The sequence below is a fragment of the Dipteris shenzhenensis genome, chromosome 19 (assembly GCF_047967505.1).
Source record: "Dipteris shenzhenensis isolate YYH24624 ecotype China chromosome 19, Dip_SZ_1.0, whole genome shotgun sequence".
NCBI lineage: Eukaryota > Viridiplantae > Streptophyta > Polypodiopsida > Gleicheniales > Dipteridaceae > Dipteris > Dipteris shenzhenensis.
The window spans coordinates 12,108,188-12,115,105 of record NC_141614.1 but is presented as its reverse complement, the minus strand read 5'-3'; positions in this window follow the sequence as shown (position 1 = coordinate 12,115,105).

Sequence of the window (6,918 nt, the reverse complement as noted above, 5' to 3'; positions counted from 1 at the left end):
GCCTTGACATACTTAAAGCAATAATATAACAACACATAAGATCATAATTTGAACAAAGTGCATGTATAGTGGTAAGAAAACATTTTTTAAGGCTATTAAAAAGCAATTTATCTTATGAACTCCATATATTTTCATGGTTTAGCATGAAATTTTTCTAATTTTCATTTAAGGGGGTCACTCATAAATGTGTAAGTGTAGCACGTGGGTTCAAGAGAAGGATTTTTAAAATCCCTTTTTAAAACATATTTCACATACACAGGGGTATCATATAAAGGGGGTATTCACAGATTGAATGGAAAAAGGGTGTTTTTTATTCATGATAAGTTTAAAGATAATGGTCTTTACAAATAGGCCTTGAATTCACGTGATATATAGGTTTTATACATAGCGAGCCTCTCGGGATTTCTCACCACGTCCCATACATGAGTGTAAAAAGATACGTATTGGTGTGATTCTAGCCTATGTGTTTATCTCTGATGGCTATGATACTTTGCAGGGTCCTTAACCTTATTGACTTTAAGAATTATACAAAGTATTATGCCCATCGGATGCAATTTGCATGGTTGGGCATGCGTATTTTCTTCTTCCTCACCTTGCATCACACATGAGTGTCAAAAAATATGCCTCGAGGTGCTTTAAGCTTTTATCATATGTGCATACCTTAGATGGGTATGAAACTTTGCACAAGATTTAATCTTACCCACTATAAGGCCCATGCAAAGTATCATACTCTTTTAATAACATTTTCATTGTTGGCAAGGATTTGTTAAAAACGTTTTTTAATTATAAAATAACGTTTTAAATCATTAAAAGCACCTACTTTCATTGACAAAATGCGTTAACTAGTTGACCAATAAAACACCCCTTAATGCTTGTTTTTTTGCATGCCATAACATATACAAAGTATATATATCACATGATAGTAAGAAAACCATGTTTTGATAAGCATTGACTAATCCACCAATCATTGAGAAAAAAAAATCCTTGATTGAGCAGTTTTTTTTAATGATTCTTATATAAAAAAATAATTTAATCAATTAAATTACCATTTTAAATCAAACAATTTAAATCCCTTGAAAATCCTTGGTTGTTGGGCATGCATATTTCCTTGTTTCTCACCATTTATTACTCTCAAGATATAGCCAAGATCTAGTGTGGTAGGCAAGCATGACCACCATGCTGGATTTGAATAGCCTTAAAACAACTAGAATAGACCTCTTGTGAACAAGCGTGATGGTTGTATTGGGTGAATTTCATCCACACTCTAAGTCAGTATAGTGGTCATGCATAGGAATATACCTCTTGTGAACAAGAACTATGTGTTAGATATCAATGCTCCACTCTCGTCGTGTAACTACGCGGGAACCAGCTAACTCTACTTGTAAGCCCCCCATATGAGGAGAAGGCATTTGAGTAGCTCGGTTATCCGATAGGTCCTGGTTTGGACACCAGATGGGGGCCATGTGTGGCCTGATGGTTGGACGGCTTCATATAGAGTTGGTACACTGCCAACTAGGCTACATGCAAGTGCGGGAAGGCATCCCACGACTGACCGCACTGAGGGTAGATGAAGCATTTCCCAGTGCAATAGCCCACTCTCGGGTTGCAGGGCCCATTTGGAGCCCCAAATGATCTCGGATGGCTCTAGGCCGAACGAAAACTGTAGGTAAGTTGCTCTATTTTGTGCCACGCTTCTATCGAGTGGTCGGTGGCCTATTTCGGGACCAACCCCCAGTCGGCCGTTTTGGGCAAACTGGGTCGGTCACCCAATTGGGTCTAATTGACTACGACTGGTGGCTATATAAGAGCAAGTCTGTGAAGCCCATCATCATCACTAGCTACAGCAACCCTAATTCCTTAGCATCCAGCCTCCGTCCTCTACTATTTCCAGCATGCCATTGAAGCTTCTCACACAGGAGCACACGGCTGGGAGGCAGCGCCATCTATTGTATCAGTTTTACAGTAATCAAATTTTTGATTCTCCATACTATCTGTTTTTGTCTCTTGCATATGAGATCCTGTTATCTGTTGAGCACAAACGTTGTATTGTTTTCTTACACTATGGCCATATTGTGAGGTGAAAGTCATCCACACTGTAAGTCAGCATGGTGATCACACACAAGAACCCTGGTGTGGTGGTCCCTATATTATGAAAACCACCATGTGTTACGTAGTGTATGCCTATCTTAGTAAAGGCATAAAGTGTCATATGTGAAGCTCTATACATTGTGCAAAATTATTGTATGCTCATGGAGTAAAGTCTTGGAGAGATGCATGGTAAGATTTGCATGTTGTTTAGAATGACAACACTAGTAGCTTTAATATATTACGTCTTAACATTTTGCTAGGGTGACAGTCAGTATATTGAGAAAAATCATGGTGGGAATTCAAGACTACATTGAATTAAAAATCTCACCCACCAATGTGCCATTATGGTAGTGTCACCCTAAAAAATGCTACAAAACTATTTTTGCAATTGGATACACCTGATTGTGCATTGATCCCTCTCTTTATCCAAATCTAGTGATAGAGACTTAAGATCTATATTGGAAAAGACCATGACTCCAAATAGTGAGTCTATATGATCATCAATTCTAGATAGTGGAATTATATTCTTTATAGGTTTCTAATTCAACCCTATGTAGTCTACACATAGAGTACACATTATATCTTCCTTCTTCTAGGACAATACATGTGCTCCCCATGGAGATAAGCTTAGTCAAATATATCTATTGCTAAGCAAGTCTTCTAATTGTCACTTTTCAATTTAATATTTTATTGACTTGTATGTTCTAAAGATCTAGGAGGAGCCATCCTAGGGTGGATCTTCTAGAAAGTCATCTATATAATCTTCCAGAATTTTGTTAATATATTACGGGTTTTATTCTTCTTTTGGACAGGTTTTTTGATATTAGTGGAAAATACAAATATAGTAGCCTTTTTTTTGTTATAGTAGTAGCCTTCTTAAGCTACATGACTGAATTTTCTTTCGTGGCAAAAACCCTCGGGGGGTTCACCTCAAAAAATTTAGTATACCACGTGCATTCAAAAGGAGGGATATTTTAATTCACATTTTGGAAAAAAAATAATAGGATTGCAATAACAGGAGAGGTTTTTTAATTCAGCTTTAGAAAAAATCTTGTTAGTTCATAGGTAAAGAGGGTCGGTGGGTATATTGGGGGGGAAAATTTTAGCTAAGTGGTTTTTTAAATATCTCTTGAACGCACATAATACATAGGGTTTTTTAGTAGTGCACCCCACAAAGGAAAAGCCATTTCTTAGTCGCATATACTTTTCTCTAAGTCTTCTTTCTCCATAAATCTGATAACTTGAGTTCAATAATAAATACTTTTCTCTTGTCCACAAATTTAGTTTTTTCTAAGCCTTCTTTATTCACAAGTCTAACAATTTGAGTTAAGCAATAAATTGTGGCATGAACTTTGGTAAGCTAATCCATTAACTATCATACTCAGCTATGTGCAAGATTTGGGCTTCATTGTGGATGGAGACTTCTCCAAATTTGAAATCAAGATTTTCCACTACTCCTTTAGTAAATTCCCTCCTCCCACTAGCTATGTCAACATGCCTTTCAAGAGTATCAATCAATTGTAACATAAATCCTTTCCCTACCGAGATATGAAACAATGAGTTCGTCCTATATCAATCAGGAATTCACAATCCTTTCCACCATGATCGAACTTTGCATTCTTGTGATGAAAGCTTGAGTATTATCTTTTCATGAATCTATAGTAGCAAGGATTTGCAACTAAGAGGGGAATTTAGGGATACCTTCGGGTGATCTTCTATTGTCACAACCTTTACAGTTTCATCTTTTAGATGCACGGATTTCTTATAAGGCTTGTATCCTACAGATAGCATAGTCCCATCCTCCTCACTTTTGCCATGAATTCCTCTCTTGGGGAAAGAGGGGAGGGGAAGGGGGGCTACATTTGGGGGGTATTTATGAAACCCCCTCCTTACATATTTTTGAGGTTTAGATATAGCCCTTTTCATAAGTATAAAAAGGCCCCTAATGTATGGAAGCTTTCACTTTTCAAATTTAAAACTCACTTACATATATATTTTCTATAACTCCACAAACTTAAAACCCCTTTCTGTTGAGCTCATGTGGTATCTTACATAATTTTGAGTCACCCCACCAAAGTCCTCAATCATAGCTTATTGTTTAGTCTAGTTCTTATTGTAGTCTTCTTTTCCCACACATCACATGGAGGCTATCCTTTTTGTGTTGATTTTGAAGTTGAGAATGACCATTTTGAACCTATCTTCACAAATCCATACTTTGAGGCATCGAATAATCGTTTATTATACTACAACAAAAAATTTGAACTTAGGATATCTTCCCACTCATACCATTTTTATGCATTATCCACTACCTATCTACAAACATAGACATTTCTCTTAGGGATCACTTCTTGCAAAAAAAAAAGCAACCTTGTGGTATATGCATTGCAATTGATGGTAATGAATGATTTCTTGGAATGACAAGTGTTAGTCTTAACATCATCTTTAAAGATAATTCTAACACTCCTATTGTAGTCTACATGCAAGACTATAATAACATATTTGATCTACACTTTGAAAAAAGGGAGTGCCACATGCTTGCCCAAATAAAAATTCACCTATGTATTTAAAAATTTAAAGTGTGTACTACAAAATGAGCACAATATGTATGACATGATGGATTTGCTTCAATGAATGAACACTCTCATGGTTAGAAATTTTGTACCACATTAATAGGGTGATTGTGCTCAAATTTTATAGCTTTGCTCCATCTTTTAGTGTCATTTATATAGACCAAGCTCATCTTTTGAATGTATATGATGTCTTCCACAAATCAATTGGGATATATAACCGATTGTGATAATACACTCATATGTACAAGTTGATAGTGCACTCATATGTATACCAAGTTCAACTTTTGAAGGTATATGATGTCTTCCAAAAGTCAATTGGGACATGTGAGCAATTCTCATAGTGCACTCATATGTATAATGTGTGTTGTAATAAACTATATGTTTCCACTTGCTTATTCTATTGCTATGACTTATGCCAAAGTATATTCCCATGTATTGCTCAACCCTCAACAATCATAGCTATAGTTGTGTGATAGACTAGTTTCAAACTCCTATAATTCTATGCACAAAACATAGCAAACATTACCATACCCATTTATAGGATTTTTGTGTACTGTAATGAAAAAAATAAATTAAACATTTGCACCACACACATTCATATGGAGATAGCACCATTCTACATTCAATAGAAGTTGTCTTTGTATATCCAAAAGTTCTTTGCTTGACTTTCCTTGCTTTTGTACTTCATACTACTCTAATTCTTGTGAGCATTGCATAGTAAGAGTATAAGGGCCGACATTTAGTGTGCGTGGGGTGCTAATCATTCGGTAAGCAAAGTAGGTTTAGTCAAGTGTCACTATATAACGATTCTAGGCAAGTGTCACTATATATCGATGTTTATATAGAGTCACTATATAGCAACACTTACTAGACTTATAGAAGGTCGTTATATAGAGACACTGACACAATTTCCTATAGCGATGTTTTACAGAGAGTGTTTTTTCCCATACTGACCTTTAAAGATAGTTTTTCCCAATGACAAATTTTTTTCCCTTTCATACATGTTTGATCCTTTGAAAGAATAAAAGTACAAGAGCATGTACATCAAGTTTGAAGCTCATATATCCAAGTTTGAGATGAAAAAAATCAATGAAGAGCATTTACATCAATGGCTTCCAAGTCTAGTGTGCCAAACAAGTCCTATCTCCAACTCTATACCGAGTTGATCTCCTATATCATCATCGTACTCTGGCATTATACATTCACCTAAGACTTGATCATCTTCCTCAATAAAGTGTGTGATTCTTGATGATTGTCATCTTCTTCCTCAATATCATGATCTCCATCTTCCTGCCGTATGATGTCATTATGCGCATCTTCCTCTGGGTTCATATTGCGATCTTCATCTTCTTTGCTAGATCCATCTGGATCAATTAGATCCAGCATTGGTAGTGGCATCTCCATATCCACATCTCTATCTTCAAAAATTTTCTTACTTCAAGGTGCAACTTGGATCACATACCACCATCTTGGATCATAATGATCCAGATGAAAAACCACCTATATTGAAGTACATGAAATGCTATCAATTATATATATGAAATTATGCTTAAGTACATGTACTAATGGATCTTTAAAAATGAAAGCTTTGATTAATTAAATCATTAGTATGCACCTGCTTACAATGCTTGGGAAGAACAAAAGTATCACTTTCATCAGTCCAAAGTTTGGTGGAGTCTATTGCAAAGAAACTGCTATTGTCTTTCCTCACTGTCACATGGGGACCGTTGTAAATAGTTTGAAACCATTTTACATCAAGAATGAAACTACTAAATTGTTTGAAATCAATTTCATAGATTTCACGTATGGTTCCACAATAATCCAACTACGAGGAGAGAAGATTGGTATCTGAAGCACTTGCTTGGCTATCTTTTGTGAAGTTAGCCATGAGTCCACAATCATACGTGACTCTCTGTGAATCGATGCGTTCCACGTGAAAATGTCATCCATATGACCATTATGCACTGTACTTTTTGTACTGCAAAAGAGCATCATTAAAACAATGAGGATGCATCTATTTTATAGCGTATATTGCCACAAATAATTACTTAATTACGTTAAGAGGTAGGAAACTTACGTGCATCGTACATGGTAGGAAACTTACATGCATCATACATCTAGATGATAACTCTTGCTCATGCTCGTTTATTGTCTCTCCATCCTATTCAGCTTTACATAGAGCCAGTTGTAGCCAATCAAGTGACATGTGAAAGGAAAGAAGGGTGAGATCCCATGGATATGGTTGTGCACTAGTGACGCT